This window comes from Protopterus annectens, chromosome 10.part0 (assembly GCF_019279795.1).
Source record: "Protopterus annectens isolate FY-2018-M chromosome 10.part0, PAN1.0, whole genome shotgun sequence".
NCBI lineage: Eukaryota > Metazoa > Chordata > Ceratodontiformes > Protopteridae > Protopterus > Protopterus annectens.
This window is the reverse complement of record NC_056744.1, coordinates 1,841,115,288-1,841,139,726: the sequence shown is the minus strand read 5'-3', so window position 1 is coordinate 1,841,139,726 and position 24,439 is coordinate 1,841,115,288.

Genomic DNA, 24,439 nt, shown 5'->3' with positions numbered 1-24,439 from the left:
CACAAGACACTGATATAAGTCCCTACATCTTCCCCCAGTGGTTTACACAATATCTAGTAGATGGGTTCTTCATTTTTGGAAGATATAGGCGTGTGCTATACCCACATAAGAGTATTAATCACTCCCATGGGGTAGGACCTAATAAATCTGTGCCAACCAACACCTGGGCACCTAGGCCCATTATTGCATACCCATGATTCCCATACCTGACACCCCTCCACAATAGTCATAAGACATATTTAATGTGAGCGATAATAAAGTATGAAGACACTTCTAAGCACTATCCACTCTCATATCGGGACATATGTCATACATTCTGTCAACCCATGTGTTATTACACTTGTACAAGCTACTGTTGCATGTACAGCTATATTGTAGTTGTGGATGACACTTTTGCAGCAATCATTACAGGACGGTGCCTGTAAAGAATCACAATTTTTGGGGTCCTGCAAAGGACACCTATATCCATGTTTAAAGAGTAGAACTTGCAGATCTGGCACACTGGTACTTTCTGGGCAATGATTTGGAAAGCAGCAGTGTATTTACCTTTATTGCATGTCTGTATGTCTATCCATAATAGCTATGGTAACCTATTTATGTACATGTGCTATATCTACAAGGACATATGTTTATATGCTTGTTATGTATATATCAATTAATGTTGTATGTGTGTGTGTGTGTGTGTATATATATATATATATATATATATATATATATATATATATATATATATATATATATATGTCTGTACATTCTTTATTTCATATATTTATTTATTTTAAGTCTGTGGATATATATCTATACACAAATATATCCATATATAGATATAAAATACCGTAAGTAAAGCAGCATTCATTTGCTATGCTGTGAAGGCGGATTACCTGCAGCACAGGTACGCCATTAATCTAATTAATGGGTTACAGCATGCTTTAATAAAGTCTTTGTGTTTATGTGGAGCTTTTAATTGTGACAGTACCAATTAAAATATCTGTAATAAGTTAACAGACATATCACAAAACACGCTGGCTTTACATATTCAAAATGTCTTTACAGCACAGGCAGCATTCATTACACTTTAAAATTATATGTGCAGTAGTTGTAATGGCGGATTACGAACCGGGACTGCATTCGATTCAACCAAAGATGCTGTAAACCATATACTATTTGGTGTTTAACCGTTTGTGTACATAGTACATGGCTGCATTAACATACTCATGGCCAGCTTTGCAGCACTGATCATCATTCTCCTGCTGGAAAAATGCAGTACTGCCATTCCTATTCCCTCTTACTCGGACCCAAGCTGCATGTTAATCACTCCAGGATATGCCAGAACTCAAGGCTTATGGATCTGGCACATGCAAGTCTTTTGATTGTCAGGGGTATTCATGTAGTGATACCTGGGTTTTAGGCTTGTCTGCCTGAGTAAACGGAACTGCCAATCATGTTCAAATGTCAGACCAACCCACATGGACAAGTTTATCCATTTTATACATTTTTACCTGTTTTGGGCCACGGTGGCACCACAATTAAGCAGCAATATGTCGTTGGCAATACATATGAGTGGGAGTGGATTTACAATCCCATGTCACGCGTTGGGTGGTTGTTTACGTTGATCTTTTCGACTGTTGCCATGTTCGTTCTTCGATTTATTTGTTTTGGACGGATTGACTTCTAGAAGTCTCCATTAAATGCAAATGGCTCATCCGGGTTGTTCCCTCTCCGGAAAAATAAACTCTGGACCCTCTATAATACTCCGGGGACTCCTTATCTTCCACTAGGAAGTTATTAACAATGTACATACTATTGTTTAAATCTTTCAGAGATTTGTTCCCATCTGTCTATTGTCCACCATCATTTTGTACATTAAAGGTTTTTTGTTTTGCTGTGTGATTTGGTTCGAGGAGTTGTCGGTGTCGGTGCTGTGGGTCAGAATGCGGGAATATCGATCGTCAGAATAAATTCACCGCCGAAGATTCACCGTGCAGACCGTGTTCAAATCCATAAAGGTAAATATCTTCATCGCACCATCCATCCGAGAAACACCGTTAAATGCTACGGCGGCCTACCACCTGGCGTACTATGCAGAATCATTTACAGTACACCTGGGCGTCGTAGAAGTGTAAACAACTCTGATGTTTGGCGGGTGCCCAATACGCGTTGGGATTATTTTAATTTTACTGAAAACATGGCAATGTCGGACTTTTGGATTTACGGAATGCGATGGGATGTTTTACCTGGGCGATAGGATACGCGGTTTTGCAGTCTACAATTGCTTGCTGCAGGGTGATTGCTGCTGGTAATACTACGCTATGTAGGTGTACCTTCGCAGGCTGGTAGCCCTAGTATGGCTGGTTGATGGACATTCCGGACATAGATGCGGGTTGTATTACTATACAGAGATGTTGATGTGCATTATGCATGCATGAGTTCTGCATTTGAATGTCGGTTCACATATATAAATCCCTATGTGTATGCTGATTCGTTCCTATTCATCCTGTATAACACATTTTAATATTCATAATATGTTTGTGTGATTTGCGGTATACAATATGGACTGTCCAGGTTACTTTTACCGTTGATTGCATCGTTTTGTTTAACGTTTCTTCGATTCACATTGGATTGGCACATTTTCCATTGGGCAATGTGGGGTAGTTATAGTATTACTACATGACTTTGCAGTATAGCATATACCACAGACAATGCATGGAACAGAACTTCACTTCTTTGACAATAGTACAGGTTATTTGTTTAGTATTTAAGCTGCTTACACCATTTCATTTAGGATGTAGGTGTTTTTAAATACGACATCACTGACTTATGCATGTATCACTAATAAGTTAGAGAATATATTTTGTTATGATATCTCAGGCCAGTTATCATTTGTTTTGTTATTGTCAGCAGGACAACACTGGCCACAGATGGACTGTCTGTCGCACAGAGGTGTGGGTGGTAACCCTCACTTCGCACACTGCTCCGTCATACACCTCCAGTTTGGTCTATCATGCATCTGGCACTGTCTCGCCTTTAGGGATTATTACAGTTTGCATACACCCACATACATATTACAGACACTTCCATCCATCCCTTGTTTGGTTGCTGTCTCATGGCACTGTCAAGGGAACACATTGCATAAAGTACATATGTCAGGTAACTGTATGGTTGTGAGGACTACTGTGGCATTTTCAAATTTAAACATGGCTGCACAACATGCACATAGGTACACACACAAGACTTATTTTCCATGACATAATGTCCACCCGGGTAATTCCCATTGTACCTTCACACATGTGGACAAGAACAGCTTGGACCGCATATGTTCGGAGTTTGCTGACATGCTATGGACATTGTTGGTGTTGCCACCTTTTCATGCGGCTGGGATGGCATATCTTCCAGACAGTACTCAGACTGTATGACAGAACACATATCCATAGACTGTACTATGGAAGCTGCTGTCATTTTATGCATACATGTTGGCTTACTTTTGCAGCGGTTTATATGCTCCATCTGTTTCATTTCCCTGTTTATATTTGTTGTTATATGTCATGTCCAGTACGGACATTTGTTGTATGTGATTACTATGCGATGTAGGACAAATTATATTATACAGTCGCAGGGTACTTTACACTTGTGATTTGCTATGGCCACAACTGCCCAGCTGTGTACTATCACTACCAATGTGGGACTGCTGGTGACCCTGCCCATGGGGCTGGAAGTGTGTATTGGCGGCGCACTGATATGATGTGCTTCACTTCCACTGGGTATAACTACTTACAGTGCAGTACATTATGGACACACGATTTTAAATATCATTTGTTCCAAGGATGGAAGCTCCATATTGTGTTGCATGCATTTCTGTTTGATTCTCAATTTTGTGTGGCCAGGAACTGTCTTGAATGCTTTGCATACATTTCATTATCCACGGACATTGATAGGTGCGATTACTATTGCAGCCAGACTATAATATTCAGCAGTTTAGGTTGCTCATCGACAGCCGACATTGACATGCCTCCGGGCACAACTTAGAAATGCCCCATGCACTCGCACACATTTCCTGTGCACGTGGATGTGGCGGCAGCAAGCCTTCATTAACATGCATATGGCACTACTACACCATATATACGCCACACGGCAGGCGCAAGCCTTTTGCCAGCCTTGCGCCGAGCTTCATGAATCCCGGGGTTAGTCTATATAGCTCATTGCATAGAATGTTACTCATTCTATGTTGGTAAGACTAATCGAACATTGAGAGAGCGAATAAGGAACCATGTATACTGTACTACTAAAGGTTACGTGTATAGTGCCTTAGCCAAACATACAATGAAATTTGGTGACAAACACACATTTGTCTTTCAAGTTTTACAAAAGCAGGATGCAACCATTAGACTAGGAGATATGGTTAATACCACAGAAACTTTAGAAGTTAAATGGATTCTTAGGTTAGGTGCACATAGGGGTCAGGTTTAAATGATGTTATTCCCCTGAAACCTTGCTTAAGGCTAGAAGTGTTAAATAATAATTTTAGAATTTTATAGAATAATTTATTTAATATTATACATGTATTTTATATGTAGACATACTTTTATTATGTGCTAAGACAGTACATGAATTATTTATATTATATATTATTTTATTGTGCAACCTTAAACATTGTCTTAATTGAATGATTAATTCATTCATTTTTTCATTGGTTTTGGTAGTAGATATGTATATATATATATATATATATATATATATATATATATATATATATATATAAATATATATATATATATATATATATATATATATATATATATATATATATATATATGTTATATATATATATATATATATATATATATATATATATATATATATATATATATATATATATATATATTAATAATATGTTGAAAGGAATATGTCTGATGAAGCGGGTTTTACAACTGTGAAAATACTTTATAATATGTTTTTGTCATCCTGCTGCCTTTTCTGAAACTTTTGATATCAGATGCATTATGCTGAGCAACTACCTTTGTGCCAAAGCTGAATTCAAAATGCACCTTGAGACAGATCACCCACCAGGCCGCGGACCTCCCAACTGTCAGAATGTGCTGTAATGGGGAAGATTAGGTCTGAGACAGAACCATAATAACGGCTACTCTCAACTATTCCAGTATGAACTGGGAAGACTCCTCATATACCAACACCTGCACTCAATGCATGTTGGATTCCATCAACCCACTAACCTGAATCACAGTAGTCACCCAAACAGGGGTAACAGTATGCTACACATAGTTAGTCTCCAAGTGCCAATGTTATGCTTCCTAAGAGCAGAGTGGTGAGTGTCATGGCACCCATGTAGATGGACAATGCATGTGCAAATGCAGAATCCTACACAAATGAATCTTAAGCAGTCACACATGTGCAGTGATTGTGCCATTGAAACAGAACCAGGTTTCAACCCAACACAAACAGGAAGGCAAACTGGTGGTACCATGCTTTAAACTGTACCACAGAGTGAACACACATGAGTGTAGGTGATCCCTGGTCAGCCTCATTAAGATGCAGATACACCATATAAAACCACGCAAAGCTACTGTGAAACAAATCAGCCACATACTTTGAGGCCAAGCACAGAGCATTCTATAGCTGTGTCATTAATCGTAAAGGCAACAACAAGACCTGTCGTGCTGCACAGCACTATGGCATGGGAAGTACTGCACCTACAGAAATAGCACCCGTTTATCCAGATAGGGTCTCTGAGAACCTAAACCCACTCCCACCCCCCTGAACAGGTACACTTAGTAATATATCCATGTACACTACAGGGCCCCTGTACTAACGACTATGCAGGTACAAGCCGCACTCTCTAAAGCCATACATACAGCTTTCATGGGAACCTGTCAACATCCCAATGTATCCTACACAAATGTAAGAACATTCAGCTATTCACATACACATCATGTTCAATCATAGCTCCATGTCAGGCTGTGTACACGAATGGTGCACAGCAACAGTTATCACACCCCACAAAGGGGGAGACATCATTAATAATGGGACATAGTGCACAACTACCCTGCTGAGTCTGATCTGTATGGACATGAACCATGAGCAACGTTTTGATGTACTGTACAGATGTAGATGACAGTAGGGTTGATTCACACTGCATATCATGACCTTGCAGGTCATTGGACACCATCACCCATACTGTGTTCCAGCTACACTCAGTAAACTAGGTGTATATTCCTATGTCACAGGAGTGGTTGGCAACTGGACTGCTGGCAGAACCAACACTACAGAAGGTGTCTGACTAATACACGCACATCAAACCAGTGCCAGCCACAGTAATACAGGGGTCATTCCTAGTACTCCCCCTTTGTTATCTATACCACAAAGACTAACACAGAAGGCATCAGCCTATTGATGTTTGCAAATGACTATGAACTAGGAGCAATAGTTGACTCAATGTGTGTTGCATTCAACATACAGAAGGGCCTTAGTGTGTCAGATGTGTGGTGTGTGATGTATGGCCACAGTCTGACAGCTAAGTATTGCATTGTCATCCCCTATGTTACAAACCCTGTACCCATTAACTACCACCTAGGCAGCAGTCAACATAATGGCAATTGTGTGTATGGGATGCAGCTGGACAGTACTTTCCTTTGATAGTTACTACACCACAAAAGACAGGTAGTCATATGTGGCACCCCTAATCATGACAGGGTGCCATCCAGGAATATAGAGATAACTGCTCAGCCATACTCAACACCCATGTGACCCATAATAGATCACATATTTCCTTTAAGGGTTATTGCCCATGTGTAGATGGCCTACACTGCCCTTCCCAATCCCTAGCTGCACTATGTAACATGCAGCCTACCCTGAATAAAGCCATGTCTAACCCAGAGGTGTTGGACACGCTACACATAACACATCCTGATCTCAAATAAACACATATGTCATGGACATCCACCTTTCTAGTACAAGGATCACAACATGCTGACAGACCTCTGTCCCATACACTTAACATACTCTTGCCATACTATGCATCCCTGTCCAGCGAAGCTGCACATCGCCCCTCTCTGTGACATGATGTGATGACTGCATGCCAAATATATCAGTAACCATGTGTATCAGTTCTGTGGCACTGCTTGAACTGGCCACTGAAACTTACCTGTCTGTTGCCTACAGCTAGATAACCTGTCTGCCTAGGCTCATAAATGGCCCAGGGCATATAGCCTACTAGATCACTATGACCATTCATGCTATAGTTGATATCCAACCCTGCAAATACCATCAGGCTAGCTATTGTCCCATGTGTTACACATGTGCAACACAGGCAATACATGGCAGGATGCTACACAGCTGTACAGTGCCATGTAGATGTATATGGCAAAACACATACATGCTTGCAAGTCTGCAGGGTCACAGGTCATGTCCCTAATGGCTATGTATGACTATATATATGTGACATATACACAGCATTAAGGTTGATTGCATTAATGTGAACACATCCAGGCATGTGCTGATAGGTAAAGACACCAGTACAGGCAAACAGACATGCCCACGTCAAGACAACATCCACATGGTGTATGAGCAATGTTATCACATGACACACACATATATGGCGATAACATCACATCACCAGTAGGTGTCAAATGTGTGTGACTTATACATGTCAGTGGTGTTAGTGTCATGTAGATTTGCAAAGACGTATTTGTAATCTTAATAAATGTGATACACATGTATGTTCAGCTGTACTGCTGTACTTCTCTGTGAGTTACTGTGACCTGTCTCCATCATTATGTCTTCCAGGTATGCCACATAGCAGACTGCTGGCATACAGCTGCTTGGAGGATGAGGTCCTCATCCCATACCTCCTCGACAACCACACAATGCTCTTCAGCCATGTGCCACAGGATGCACAGCAGCGGGATGCCCTGTGGGAGGAACTCTGCAGGAGGGTAAATGATGTTGGTGGTCACAATTGCACCTATCAGCAGGTGTGCCAACACTGCACTGACCTGATAAGACAGGCAAAACAGCATGCTAATGCAATCGCCAGGGAACAAGGTGCAACAGGTGGGGGGCCACTCACCCAGCCCCACTCACACATATACTGAGGAGCTACTGGCCAACCTGGGGACACCTGCAGACCTCCATCCACAAGCTTTAGCTGGTATTGTGAAGGTGGGTGTCTCTCAACCACCGAGCCTGGAGTTGCCTGGTAAGTCACTACTGCACATAAAACACAACTATATATCACATAGTTACATGTGTTACTGTACAATGTAATGTATGTAACATGTATGCAGCATGTATGCATTACTGCCACATACTCTGTACAGCAGTAGCATTGTTACCTCACAGCAAGATGTTCTCCTGTTACTGCTGAGCTTAGTGCCTTCTGTGTGGAGTCTGCATGTCCTCATGGTTGGGTATGAAAGACATGCGTGCATAATGACCTTCATTGAAGGTTGAGCATCGAGCTGGCACCTGTCTTTTGTACATCTGCCAATCATTAGTGGACCAGAGTTCCACTGTGGCGATTACGAAAAGCCAGACACAACATGTGTTGCTGTTCAATATGTAATGTAACATCATATGCAAGGCATGCTGCACATGCCACATACTGTAGTATGCTACTCTATGTATGCAAAGATGTGCATATAGTGTGTTGTACTGGCTTATGTGCTAACATGGACATTGCACCCTGTAGCTATCACAGGTGTGGATAATGATCCTGCTGTGACACTCCTGTTAGGTACCTCTGGCATATTGCAGTGACAGCAGCCTGTACAGGTGAATTGTTATGATTTACACTTGATAACACAGAACATATTAATTGCATGCTATCTGCCATAACACACGTACACATAATGTATGGTGGTCCTGTTAATGGACAGGTACTGCAATGCATCACACTGTTTACCTATGTGAAACAATTGAAGACTATATGAAATGCCTTCACTAAACCTTCCAAACACTCATTGATGTGTGGACAGCAGTGAATACAATGGTGGAGGTGTGTTCCACTACAGGGACAAGTACTACATATCAGCAATGCACATGCGAATATGAACAGTACTGTACAGAGCATATGTGACACACTCTAAATGTGTTGGGCTGATGAACCCTGATAAACTGCTCAACTATCCTGCACACATGATGTCTCACATCATACATACCACCTTTGTCTGCATAACTCCTGTCCACAGGAAATATGACATCTATGAGTGTATGTCATATGGGAAAATACTGACATGTGAAAGAATATGACTATCACAACCGTTGGACTGCACATGTGTACACAAGGCCATGGAGGATGGCCAGAGACATGAAGCAGCACACACAGTAGAAGTGATGTACATGTGTGTAGACCCTGTTGTACATTGGCTCAATACAACTATGGCCTTTGTGTAATGGTGATATTGCAGATGTGAAACACTAAACATCATACAGGCCTGTTCACAGCTTGTGTAGGCATAACATGAAACCACCACATAACATGTCTTGAACATCTTGAGTGTGTCACGACATGGAAGCATTCACCTATACAGGATCCATATACATACATGTGTTGCACAACATACACATACAACCACATCAGGCCACAGATCCAGTAAAGTCACCTTGCTGGTGTCAGCCATCTCTGTCATGCCTGCTCCTCATGTGTGTGAGGTACACGGATGGCATGTGGGACATAGAGTGCTGTTAAGTTAGCCATATGTGGACATAGTTGCATGACATCAGTAATATGGTTGCAGATGTGCAGAGCTGTCATCCGCATACCCTTCTGTGACCTGTGTCACACATTTCACGTTAGGGTTTAGTGTGTATACACCTTGGTGATGTGGGTCACATTCCACATTAGATATGTATTGTATGTGAACATAGTCATGGCTATGATCTGTGTCAGTAGCTCACACTGTATAGCAATTGTGAAGCCACATGATGCCTTGCAATGGCTATGCACATCAAATCAGTATGTCCCTGCATATTTGTAGGGTGGACAGACAACGTTGCATCAGCTGAAGGCCCATGTTACTATAACACATCCCTGCATTGGGACACTGTTACCGTACTGTAGATTGGAAAGGACACCATTGTGTTACACATGTATGCATGTCATTCAACACGTCAGCAGAAGACATGTCATACTACATGTGATTGGCATGGTCATGTCACTTGGCAGTACTGTAAACCTGTGCTGGTCTGTGTCACCACTGCAAAGTAGGGACAGCCATGTCAAACATGTGTGGAGAGCCACATGCACAATGTCTACACTCAGCTCAGAGGTAGGCGGGATACCCTACTGCTCATGTCCTCACACATAGGGAGCGGTGGCCAACACAAAGCTTTAGTGGCAGATGTACAAAGGTCAGCAATGGTCTGTTAACATGTGATGTATGTTGCACACACCATGGCATTGCAGTGCAATGGTGCAAAGTGCATGCATTGTGTTGCAGGTATGGGGCATAGGCTACTAACACAGGTATGTATGCTAACCACCACTATAATTGTGTAAGGTGCATACCATCTGCTATAACACATGCATGCTGTTGTGTGCAACTCAGGGATGTATGATAACTACCACTATAATTGTCTAAGCTGAAACTATAATTGTCTGAGCTGAATGCCATCTGCCATATCACCTGCATGTAGCATTTGTGTCTGTGTGTCTGTGTGTGAGTGTGTGTGTGTGTGTGTGTGTGTGTGTGTCTGTGTGTGTGTGTGTGTGTGTGTGTGTGTGTGTGTGTGTGTGTGTGTGTGTGTGTGTGTGTATGTGTGTGTGTGTTTGTGTGTCTGTGCATGTGTCTCTGTGTCTCTGTCTGTGTGTGTGTCTGCGTCTCTGTCTGTGTGTGTCTCTATCCTATCTGTGTGTGTCTGGTATAACTTGTAATGTACAGCTCTTGTTCTCCCCTCACAGGTGTTTATGTAGGTGCATTGCCCTCCTGTGGTCCACCTGATGTTAGTGTCCCAACAGACTCTAGTAGTGATGATGATAGTATGATTGAGGCACAGGCAGGGTTGTCAGGAGCTGAATCTGTGCCATTGGTTGCCATTCTACCTGTCTCCCCCTCATCCTTGCACATAGTTCCCCTGCCTACACATACGCCATCACCACTGGCCATAGAGGAAGGACAGTTGGCGGTTGGTAGCATGGAACAGGGAAGTGTGGTGACTATGGAATGTATGCCTGCACACCATCATCCCAGTCAACAGACTGGTGATGTCCCACACAGGTATGTGCCCAGCGGTGCTCATAGGAGGACCACTGGCCAACATGCCCCTGTGAGACAAAGCACACCAGATGCATGTTTTGGGGTGTAATGGAGGCACAGGCAAGTGCTGCATGGCACAACAGAAAAGGTCTGAGACTTCAGAGGGCTGCTGTCCGTTCATTAACTGACAACATCCAGGCAATTGCAAATGCTCACCATCATCTTGCAGATGTTTTGGATAGATGACTGGGTGACATGGTGGGAGTCCTTGACCGTGACATGTCAATCCTCATGGAATGTCTGTGCTGGAACATCTGGTGGGAGTGAGGCATCGGGCACGTGACGTGGGTCAGCTACATCACCTGTTGAAGGTCTACATGGTGCTACTGCACATGCCCTCCCATAGTGGTGGTAGCAGCAGCAGTGCAGCTGGTGCTGTGCAGTCCACCAGGACACAGCAGGCCACGTGCATGGTGCTGGATGGTCCCAACAGGGATACAATTCCAGTAGACTAGTGTCATCAGACAGTACCCAATCTGGACCTCTGCCTGGTAGTACCCGTGCAACCCCTGGCGGGCACATGGCCATGGCTGGACACCGTGAACTGTGAAACCTGCCTTGTACAGTCTGCAGCTGTCAATAATACCACTGTGTAGGCCAGACATGCCAGACCTGTGTGCATGCATACACACACAACGGAAATAAATGTAGGGCACCTCAACACACACACGCATAACATCCCCACACGCCCACTGATATCACAGGCCCTAACACACACACATGATGTCATCCAATGGCACAGCCTAGGCCTCTGACAAACAGTATCACCCTATGCATATGATGATGCCTGTGCTGCATCCCTGTCATCCAAACCATTGGTGCAGGGACATGCTCATATGGTCTGATGCACAGGGTGAACATACTAGCTAGGTAGATAATATTGTTGAGTAGTGTTGACAGGTAGCAGACATGCCATGTATTACAGTTTTAGAATGCATTTTGTACATTTGACAGTATGTTTCATGTGTAATACCACTAACAGCATGTTGATCTTGATGTTCTGCCTTCCTCTTTCAGGTGTAGTTGCATGTGGCGGGGGATGTTGGTGTTTGCAGATGTCCCATATGTACATGTTCACTACCCACAGGTCAGTATGACAACACCTGCATGCACTTTGTAGCTTCCACATCACGGTTATATTCTCCCATGTTTCAATTATGTTTACTGTTCTAATGATCCAAGAAAATAAATGCAGGAACCAAAATGCAAAGAACAAGGCAAACCAGGATAAACACTTTATATAAGTAAAGCTGGATACAATCTTTCTCAATACAAACAGTATGAACCAGCTCTTTATATATAGGTCCAAATATATCACATGTACAGCCAAAATCACATGATATGTCATCCAAATCACACAAAACATTTTAAAGAAACATTTTAAAACACACACAACTTAATACAAAAACTTGAAATACTTTAATGAAACTTTAAAAATATATATATTTAGATAAAACTTCAGGCTAGAGATTAGCTCAACAATTTACTAAAATGGTTTGAGACTGACTTGGCTATTCAAGCCTGGTTTGAATCATATGAGTCTCAAGATCCATTCATATTCTTTAATTTCTAAGTTATTTAGGTCCCTCCAGGTGTAGGTGTACGTGGTCAATTTCTAAACCTAAAAATGCACCAAACCTCATATGTTTGAATAGTGCATTCCTGTCATAGCATCTCTAATTTCTGACATGTTCAGTCATCCTGTCCTTAAGCCTGTGGACCTACATAAGAAGCATTACATGCCTGGCAGGTATACAGTAAACCACATGGGTAGTAAACATGTACCTTCTCTAAAACAAATGTCCTGTGATAGGATGCACAAGCAATCATTTCTGTACTACAAATGTCATCACAACAGAGTTGTGACATTTGTGGGATGTACCATATTTCACATAGTAGATACAGGTGTAGTCCTCTCAAAGTCCAGTAGCATAGTGAACTCTTAACACCTCATATTCTTATAAGAGAATGGGTTTAGGTCCCAATAAACTGTAGTTCATCTGATATCAGATGTTATCAGATATAATTTTCTAACAGCGGTGTCCTTAAATTATATGTAGTTACATATCTAATGGGTGCAGATGTTTGTTTCCAGTCAATACTAACAACATCCTCATACAAAACTGGTTTTAAATAAAGTCACCTATCTTCCCTAATCTTAATGACCTGTTCATAAAATGAGATATCATACCCACTGCAAGAAATGTAACCATCTCATTTAGTGCTTCAAAGCAGTCATCATCGGTATTAATATACTGCAGAATTATTTGTGTACTTCTAAATATGTGAGGTGCATGTGCTTGTGGCATAAGTGTATCTACCTGAACAAACTTCTTTCCTAAAGATACTAGTTTGTAGTGTATCTCCAACAAGATCTACTTCAAATCAAAATGTAATAGAAGTTTCAGATACTGTCATCTTAAACTTTAGAAAAGTGATGCAGGTTTAGATATTCCAGAAATTTTCAAGATCCTCATGGCTACCTTTCCAAAGTAGGCAGTCATCTACAAACCGTTGAAAAATGTGATATTACTTTTAAATGGGTTCATCACCAAACAAATGCATTCTTTCCCACTGATAGGTATCAGGTTGGCATAAGTATTGGCTACAAGGTACATAGCCACCCCTGTAAGTTGTAAATATGTGGAGCCATTAAAAAGGAAGATGTTGTTTTCCGAAAGCTTTACTTATATAAAGTGTTTATCCAGTGGTTTCCTGCCTTGTTCTTTGCATTACTGTTCTAATGATCCAAGAGCTGTGTAGTAACCTACTTTGTTTGAGCGCACATCCATGGTGGGTGACATCACACATAGTTACCTGGAGCAAGGAGGTAAAGAGTGGTATGCGATGACAAGGGTAAAGGCCAGTGGAAATAGTTGCTTTCATTTTGGCATAATACTGCCATGACATGCAAACACAGACACAACATCAGGGATTCAGACAATGTTTTGACTGACACACACACAGTGTCCAGATGAGAACCCTGCCTATGTGCATATCATCATTATAGTACTACTCAATTACAAGATGCCACAGAGATTACACATGTACAAGTAGTTGGAATGGCCTAAGATGAGGACATGACAGTACACAGTGCAGTGAGTGTATGTGGGAGGTGATCCATCAGTAGGCTATGTAACAAAGGTCACACCCAGGGTGTACATGTTAACAGGCGGTTAGAATGCCATCTCGATGATATCAACAGGGATGATAGATTGCAGGTGGATGGGGGAGAAGTAACATTTCATATGGTAAAATACAGCCTCATTCCAGGAACGGACAGCCATACATGGACAGCCATACATACACACACACACACACACACACACACACACACACACACACACACACATATGAGTGGACACACACATACACACACACACACACACACACACACACACACACACACACACACTGTGGCATTCACAAAATATACACCTATGTGATATCAGACATGTGAGGTTAACCACCTGCCTATGCCTTTCTTTCTGACACCATACTGGTGTGCAAGGTGTTCAGGGAGTGTGATAACATGTTATGTATTCCCAACCTATGTCATATGGACACACACACACACATGCCAGTACTGTGACTCAAACACCTGCCTATCATGATAGGTACTACAAGTACAGCACTACTGCATGTACTGCTTACTGACACTTTCCTTTTGACAACTGTGCTGATATATGCACAATATATGCACAGGGAGGTATACTGTTACAGGTGTCATGAGGTTTGCCTTCAGTGTCACCTTTACAGCATTCTACATTGTCTGCACTTCAATTAACAAAACCTGACCTGTCTGGATTCACAGTGTGCCATCTGACACACAGCTGCCAGTGTCAGATGAGAACCTGCCTATGTGCATATCATCATTATAGTACTATATTACAGGGTAACAGAGATTACACATGTACAAGTAGTTAATGGCCTAAGATCGAGGACATCGACAGGGATACTACAGTGCAGTGAGTGTGTGGGAGGTGATCCATCAGTACCTATGTAACAAGAGGTCACGGGTGTACATGTTAACAATTAGAATGCCATCTGATTGATATCAACAGGGATGATAGATTGCATTGAGTGGATACATGTATTTCACTATGGTAAAATACAGCCTCATTGACAGCCATACACATGGACAGCCATACACACACACACACACACACACACACACACACACACACACACACAAACACACACACAGTGCACACATGCACACACACCCTGGGACACACACACCAGGACACACAAACACACACCCGGGACACACACACACACACCCCGGGACACACACTGTGGCATTCACAGATATAATATATACAGACACTTTACATGTGTGAGGTTTAACCACCTCCTATGCCTTTCTTTCTACACTTCACTCTGTACTGGTGTCAACAACAGTGTTCAGGAGAGTGATACATGTGGGATGTATTCCCAACCATGTGACATATATGGACACACACACACACGTGCCAGTACTGTGATCAAACACCTGCCTATCTCATGATAGGTACTACAGAGTACAGCACTATTGCATCGGTACATGCTTACTGACACTTTCCTTTGACAACTGTGCTGATATATGCACAATGTATATGAGGTATTACATTACAGGTCTCATGGTTTGCCTTCAGTGTCACCTTTACAGCATTCTACATTGCCTGTCTTCCACTTCAATTAACAAAACCTGACCTTAGTTACACAGGTTATTGTAGGACTGGTTGTAACACACCAGTGAGCTGTTCTCAGTAATCATTCATCTACAAAGCCCCACCCTTAATAGTCATGTCCAAACATCTGTCCATACCTCATATGCGGCTTACTGTACTTAGAGCATATCACCATATACAGTTGGCAATGTTGAGGCTGTATTGCAACAGCATGATGTACTAAGACAACAGTCACCTTCAGACATCAGTCTACACAAACAGAATGCATGTATATGTGTCTACATCAGTAAGTGCACTAGCAGTTAAGAGGATACATTCACACCTTCCCACCATGTGCGAAATATAGCCGAGCATGACACCATAATGGATGCTGAATCCATGTACTGGTAGGACACCACCACTTTCACAGAGTAGCCAAGTGTACATATTACAACAGCACATATCATGAGACACACACAGCATTATTCACATCATGTTCCTACAAACTGTTACTTGACAGTGCCATGGTGAAACCAGGGCACTGTAATGTCAACAGTGAGCATCATATTGCCACACACATTTACGGAAGAGTGCAGCAATGTGCTCTGTTAGAGCTAGGCAGTACACTCATTTAAGCATGTGCGAGGTTGTGGCTTGTAATCACCCAGCATGTACTGGCTATTGTGGTACTAAGGCTAATGTCCAGACACAGCATGCATGGCATGCAATTGTTGACATGGGGTATATGTAGGAGCTGTGGCCACATGGCTGTACATGTCATGAACATATCTCCTTTGACTACTCAGGAACAAACAGAGCAGAGCTGGTTCCCTGAGTCTGTCAATACAGGCCTTGTGTATATCTTGGTCCTGTTATTTGGGCATTGCATTAGGTGGACATGTCTAAAGGCATGCATGCCACATGGGGTGTTGTATGATATGATAGGTGTGGGTGACCAGTGAGGAATATTACCTGTCAACATAGATATCAAACCTTATGTACTGTTAGCATGCTATCTGCCATGTGCATGTGTGTAATGACTGTAGCCACCTGTATGTAGAAAGGATAACAAAGCTATGGTAATGTCATTTATGTTGCATGAGTGTGGGATGTACATATCAGGGCAGGTACAGTTAGGTCATAACCAACCATGGGGTTGTTTACTGGTGTACAGCAACAGTCGATGTTAATACTGACAACATCCGAGGACCCTGGTATGTGTACAACTGAGCTGGTTACAAACAGTGGTATTATTGCATTGCATAAAACATTGCAGCTGTGTCTGTACATGGGTAATGCTTGCACAGCTGATGTAGGCCTAGGTACAGTCCACCAATCGATGGTTATCTGGTGGTCTATCATAATATGTCATACCACATATGGATGTGTTTTGGTAGTCTGGGAACAAGGTGGTGGATGTATATGAGGATACAACCTAGAATGCAGCATTTGCCACTGTCACCTGTATCTGACTCATCTGTGATGTTATGAGAGTCTTGGTCATGTGAGTTCTTTATGAATATGTGTACCACCACCTGTAATGGTCCATACCACTGTTATGGCCCACATGTTTGGATCTGAGTTATATGGTGGTAGTGCAATTGTGCACTACAGAGCCTTCAAGGTGTTCCTCACTGCACAGATGTCAGTATTTCCCATTGTAGGTTCTACATTGAGCATATGGATTACTAAAGCCACACACCTAGCACTGGATGCATAAGCATACATGCAATTGTCAGGTGTTACTTCTGGGTATAGGACATTTGCCTTGGAATGCAGCTATATGGGTAAATGTGACCTAGGTATTATCCACATACATATGTAACATGGATGCATGCTCTGTGTTGAAGGTTCATCATTGTGTGACAGCCGGAATGACAGACACTGGACAACCTCATAATAACAGCAGGACATTGGCTCATTGTTTTGGTCTAGCAGTTGCCACTGTACCATGACATTACTCCACATGGCATTAATGTGCTTGCCAGCAAATGCATCATATAAGGTGACGGACAGCAGCAGAACTTGTGTATATGACCAATGTGAGATATAGTTAGGGTAGCAGTCTTGCTAATAATGACAACTACTAACACAGCGGGAGAGGTCATCTTGACACCTGCAACTCAGTACCATTACACAAGGTGGCTCACACACATACTGTTCCCATTATAATGCCACTGTCCACCTGCTATCAATGTATGCCTTTCAGGGCAGCAAGGTGTGTACACATGCTGTAGGTAGCATCCAGCTGTCGTCCAGGTAACCTATTGTCTGTCACATCCACACATGCATGAATGTGTATATAACATATATGTCAGTACTTCATGTACATGTAATGTATCACAGCACAGACACAGATATATAGTTTACGGGCCACATACAGGTATCACATAGTAAACCAGTATGATGTGCATATATACTGACAGGTAAGATGTACCTAGCTGTAAACCTGTGTGTTTACAGTAGGAGTCCATTACATGTTCTGTACATGTAAGTGTTTGAGCATGCACACTGTGTAATGGTTAGAATGAGTGCATCCCAAACAGACTGTTACTAAGTGTATGAACGTACCCACTGCCACCTTGTGTAATATGAGTCAGTGCATCCAACAAGCCCTTTGCTACTAAGTGTATGAGCATGCCCAGTATAACCTTGTGTAGCTGTAGTCATAGTGCATCCCAAACGGCTCTGTGCTACTAAGTGTATGAGCATGCCCACTGTAACCCTGTATAGTGATAGTAGTTGTCCATTCCACAGATGGCCATACTCCAGTTCAGGTTCCTGTTGTGCTACAACTATATCTCTCAGGCCTACCTGCAGATGATGTGTCTTGTTTGTGCATACAGGTTGTAATGGACCTACTTTAAACACACAGGTCTACAGCTATGTACTTAATGACTGTCAGTCTCCCTGTTGTCCTCAATCTTAGAAGGGCAGTCTGACTGTGTTGGAATGCATAATCTCTGTGGCGCATTTCATAACTGCATGTAGTACTATAATAGTGATCTGTAGATAGGCAGGAGTTCTGATGCCACCACTGGTGTGTGCGTGTGTTTGTGTGTGTGACAGCAAATGCCTGAGTGTGTGTGTCAGCAAATGGCTGAGTGTGTGTGTGTGTGTGTGTCTCAACAATCCTGGTGTGTGTGTCAGCAAATGGTGTGTGTATTTGTGTCTGCATCCTGTCATGCATTCCAAAGTGATACCTCCTTTTGCACTGGCCTTTGTCCCACTGCTACCTCTCTTCCCCCTCCCCACTGCAAGTAATCAGTCCTGATTTTCAGCTCAGAAGTGGAATCAGGTAAGTGTAATTGTATGTGTTCTGTGGCACATACCCCAACTGCACCACTGTACTAGTTACCTTTACATAGGCAAGGTGTGTATGCACAATACTGCAGGTGTGTGCTTGTTTGTGTGTGTGACTACCCTATAGCCAGGCATACACATGTGTAATGTCTTTTAGCACATCATGGTAGCCATCCGTGGTGACCGGTGTCTACAAAGTATTACATAATTAGGAATGGTAAAGAATATACAGTCAAGCATAACTACAGTTGGGTATGTTATTTTCCTGTGCCACTGTTGAGCAGTGACTCAGATGTGGTCGCTGGGGTGTAGGTCCATACCTATCATTCCCCCACCCTAACTCCACAATCCCCAGGGTAAATTACATTAGCCATTATTCCCCACCCCAAACTCCACATACACAACAACCATCCCTTCTCTGGTGAACTGCTTATGATTTAAATGTTATAACACAAGCGATGCCTCTGTTTTGTGTACACATCAGTTCCTTTGAAACCCTTCTGTGTCACAAAGGGTATTCAGATGTGTGTGTGTGTGTGTGTGTGTGTGTGTGTGTGTGTGTGTGTGTGTGTGTGTGTGTGTGTGTGCATATATATATATATATATATATATATATATATATATATGGCTAGTGTGTGTGTGTATATGCATATATATATATATATATATATATATATATATATATATATATACATATATATACATATGTGTGTGTGTGCGTGTGTGCGTGTGTGTGTGTGTGTGTGTGTGTGTGTGTGTGTGTGTGTGGGTATGTGTATATATATATATATATATATATATATATATATATATGTGCGTGCATGTGTAGTTATGACAGTTGTACAGATGTAGACTTGTCTTTGTTTCACAGAGTACAGTACATTCAAGGGTACTGTACATATGTAAAGTCCCATTTGTTTTCAGTACTGTGTAGTAGGATGTGCATCATAGACTCCATGCAACTTGGACACCCGGATGGCTTAGTGGTACATCCAGTGACCTCAGTGGCATGGTTTAGGGTTCAAGACCTGGCCTTGTTGATACTGTCAATTAGGACTGCATAAAGGCTTGTAAGCAGGTGTAAATGTGTTTTGTGATCAAGCAGTGAGTGGGTAGGTACAGACATGTACAACTACAGTACACATAATGCCCTTCTTTGGCAATCCTGCTGATGTCATCCAACATGAATACCTCTGGGACTGCTGTAACCAGTAATCTCCATGGTGTGTGCTGTGTAATAATGCTGTAGTGTGCTAAACTAGTTTGATAGGTGTCTAATCCCAGACAAATCAACTGTGTCTGCCTGTGAACAAATCTATGCTTTTTAGAGTATGCACACTCTTTACAATTCACATGACTACCTTTGGCAATCCTACTGATGTCACCCACCTAAAAATACACCTCTAGGATTACTGTAACCTATTCTCCATGGCACATGCTGTAACTGTATTGCCGTGTGATAAATTAGTTAAGGGGTTCTATTCCAAGAGAGGCCAACTGTGTCTGTCTGCCTGAGAAAGTAACAATGTCTTTTAGAGTATTCACACTCTTTCCAATTCACATAACCACCTTTGGCAATCCTGCTGTGTCACCCACCTAGTAATACACCTCTGGGACTGCTGTAACCCAGTAATCTCAGTAGCATATGATGTAACTGCTGTAATGCTGTAGTATGATACACACTAGTTAAGTAGGGGTTCTATTCCAAGACATGGCAGGTGTGTGTGTGTGTAATGTGTGGTGTGTGTGTGTGTGTGGAGTGGCTGTGATTGTCTAACCACTGGACATGTGAGCAGATTTTGTAGTTTTCCTATATGGTGTCCATATGTCACAATGTCCACTTCATGAGTACAGATGTCAGTCAGCCAAGGGACTGTGTTGGCAAACCATACCCTACATCTGGCAAAGGCCTGGTCAAAATGCAACCCTACTATTACCTGGAATATGTTCTGAACCCATGTGCCATACTGCAAACACACTTGCCAGAATATCCTGCTATGTTGCTAGTACTCCACATTTGACAGATAGTAGGCATGGTGTGATTGCAGTGGGCTGCAGAGGGCATGGCACCCTGTACAGCAGTACAATAGGCACATTGGGACAATGTGCCTCACTATGTTCCCCACTGGATGCCTGCAACATATGTGGTGCCATCAAATGTGATCCACTGAGGCCATACAATGCCTTACACATGTGTCCCTGTGGATCTGCCACTGACACCAGAATACCTGTATCATGCTATGTAATGCAGGTGCAGGGTCCCCTGCTGTCTATAAGCAGGTTCTGCCACACCAGGCTAGTACTGGCATATCAGAAGATAACAGTCTGTGTACACAACATGTGCCAGCCAAACCAGGTACACCTGTACTCACTACACTATTGTGGGACTGCATCCCAGGCAATGTCCATGTCAAGGACTATCAAACACAGACATGGCATGCATTGCAAGCTATGGTCATACACAATGGTAACCAGGATGTCAGAACACTTCATACAATACCCATCTGTGTGGGACATTGCAGCCATTACACCCCTGTACCACACTGCACCATTGTGGGTGGCATGATGCCAAGGATTACCCCTCACCCAGCCTTGTACAGCCATCTTGCACAGCCACTACACACCCATGAAATGCATGCATGTCAGTACTGGCACCTTGTGTATGCGTGTATGATGCTCCCAATCACCCCAGAACTCCCATTGGCACCCAGATGTCAAACATGCAGCCCAGCCCATAGAACCTGGATATCTCCTGTGGTGCATGTAGTACCTGTGCATTACTGCAGTGTGGCAAACTAAGTAGTTTGTAAGTGTATTTGTGGGCCTGGCAAAGGGTCAATGTGAGTCCATTAGAGGTGGTTGTTGATAATGACATCCGTTCATGTGGGCGGTGCTACACCTAATTTTGTCTACTATATCTGTTGATGCCAATTACCAGCACATATATGTTCTTACAGCACCTGTCAGCTTTGACATGGAAATAACTGCATTTGTAATAGTAATGACTAGTCAGTCAGGGTTTGAACCCTGTACTGGTAGGTGTGTGACAGGCGATGTTAGGTTTTAGCCCAAACCTCTGTCCCTCACACACTCTCTGGTGGATGTGGAGTGTACCTGCTCAGCAGCAGCTTGTGTTTGTAAGTGATGGTCATGATCAGGTGATGGCCTCTGCACCTATTGAAGTCCTCCTGTAGCTGATTGCATGTGGAACAGCTGTGATGATGTTCCATAGTCACATGGAACACAGTACAATATCTAGGAATATCATGTTGGTGTTTGCCCATGACAGTCGCTGTGAGTGGTACCTGGATCTGGTGTTTGGTAAGCAGCATCACAGATGATATCTGGATGTTCCTCAAATAACATACACAGTGGGAAATAGCCTAAAGACAGGAGGGTGATGTGCCAGACATGACTACAGCAGTTTAACAAGTTGTGTGTAGTAATGGCTATTCTGCATGTTTTACAACTGACAAGACAGTGCTCTGTTTGTGAGGGAACCCCATCTGTAGGGCCATCTGTGGACTGGTAAGTGTGGAACCATGTTTCCTGTGTTTCTGACACATCTGTGAACTGCAGGGGAGCAGTGTGAATTCAGTCAGTACATGGTGATAGTGATGAGTTACTGCCATTGCATCCCTGATTGGACATATTTCACATGAAACAGTGGTATGACAGACACTGTCTGGGGTTCTCAGTGACAGGCCAATAATGGGCCACTGTTTATAGCTGCAGTCACATGTCTTCTACACTGTGTACAGATGTCATGCAGTATATATGCATGTGTTGTGCTCCCTCTGCAAATGTATACCATCTGTTGTGCTGGGTTGATGGTCATACCTATGCATGCTGTTAAAAGTAATCCTGAATGCTGTTGACTATTACTAAGCCATATCTGTGTTTAAACTGCAACACCATAGGCTGTATGGGTTTAGGTCAGCAAAACCTCCTGTCCCCATTTCAGCTGGCCATGGCACGGGAAAGCATCTGGGGCCCAGCCTTGACCACCACCTCTGTTGGCTCTGCACCACCTTCTGGTGGTACCTGAGGATGGGGCTTATTCCCCTGGGAACAGGTCCAGACAGCTGTCGTACAGTCCCAAACATGTGTGTGGGGGCTCAATAAGGGGTTTCAGGATACACCAGCTCGAGGGCAGAGTGTCACATTTACAGGGTGAGGCTGCCCCTCTTAGACATCCCCCAGCACTGCCACCTTTGCAGCTGTTTTGGTGCACTGGTGACTGCCCATGGCTGGGGACCTCCGTCCCTCTGTTTCTATCTGGGGGCTCATGGGCTTGTGACTGCCGAACACCCCTCCCCGTCCGAGGTGTATCCCCCCACATGTGTCATATACTGACCCTGTATGCTGTCTTGTCTGTCATCCTACTCTACCTATCCTCCACGAGCATACCTACTCTCCTTCCCCCACATCCCACTCTCACCCTACAGAAACAAAAGGCCAATCGGTTCCTAGAACAACATTTGCCCCATACATAGCTGTCCATTTCACACTGTGGTCCACTGGACACATGTAACCCTTTTAATATGCATCACAACATACTCCAGTTGTCCTCACCCTTGTCTCTCAGGCGCACGATCCTAGTATGCACATGACTCCTAAAGGTTCCAGGTACACATGATGCAGACAACCCCATTGTACACACAACACTACTGGTCCCTCTATGGTTACCCCATTTACCTTTATCATGATAATGATGTCGCATACAGCACTTTTCAAGAGTAATGTTCTCACATAATGATTGGACAGGAACTGTTGTGTTAATGTAAATAACATGCACAGAGTGATGTATTTGGCCAATGTACAAATGTTTTGTATGAATGACACATGTCTGTCTGAGCAGTCTTGATATTACATAGGACAACACCACTACATAATACAGGTGTTGCTGGTGTTTCCCTTTCATCTTTTTAAGTTTGTTTAATGGATTTTGAAAATCTTAATGAGATAAATTACAAAACACACACATAATTACAATTTATTAAAAAATTTCCATACTGTTAATACTCTGGATGATATTTTGTAAAGAGTCTTAAATTCCATTTAGTTAAAACAAACTTGTGCATTGATTCAAGATTAGGCTTCAAAAAATGGTATTATTAAGTTTAAACAAACTTGGGTTTTACTAAAATGCAACTCTTTACAGTTTCTTACTCAGTTACCTCTCATTTACCAGGTGTAATACACTGAGAAACAGGT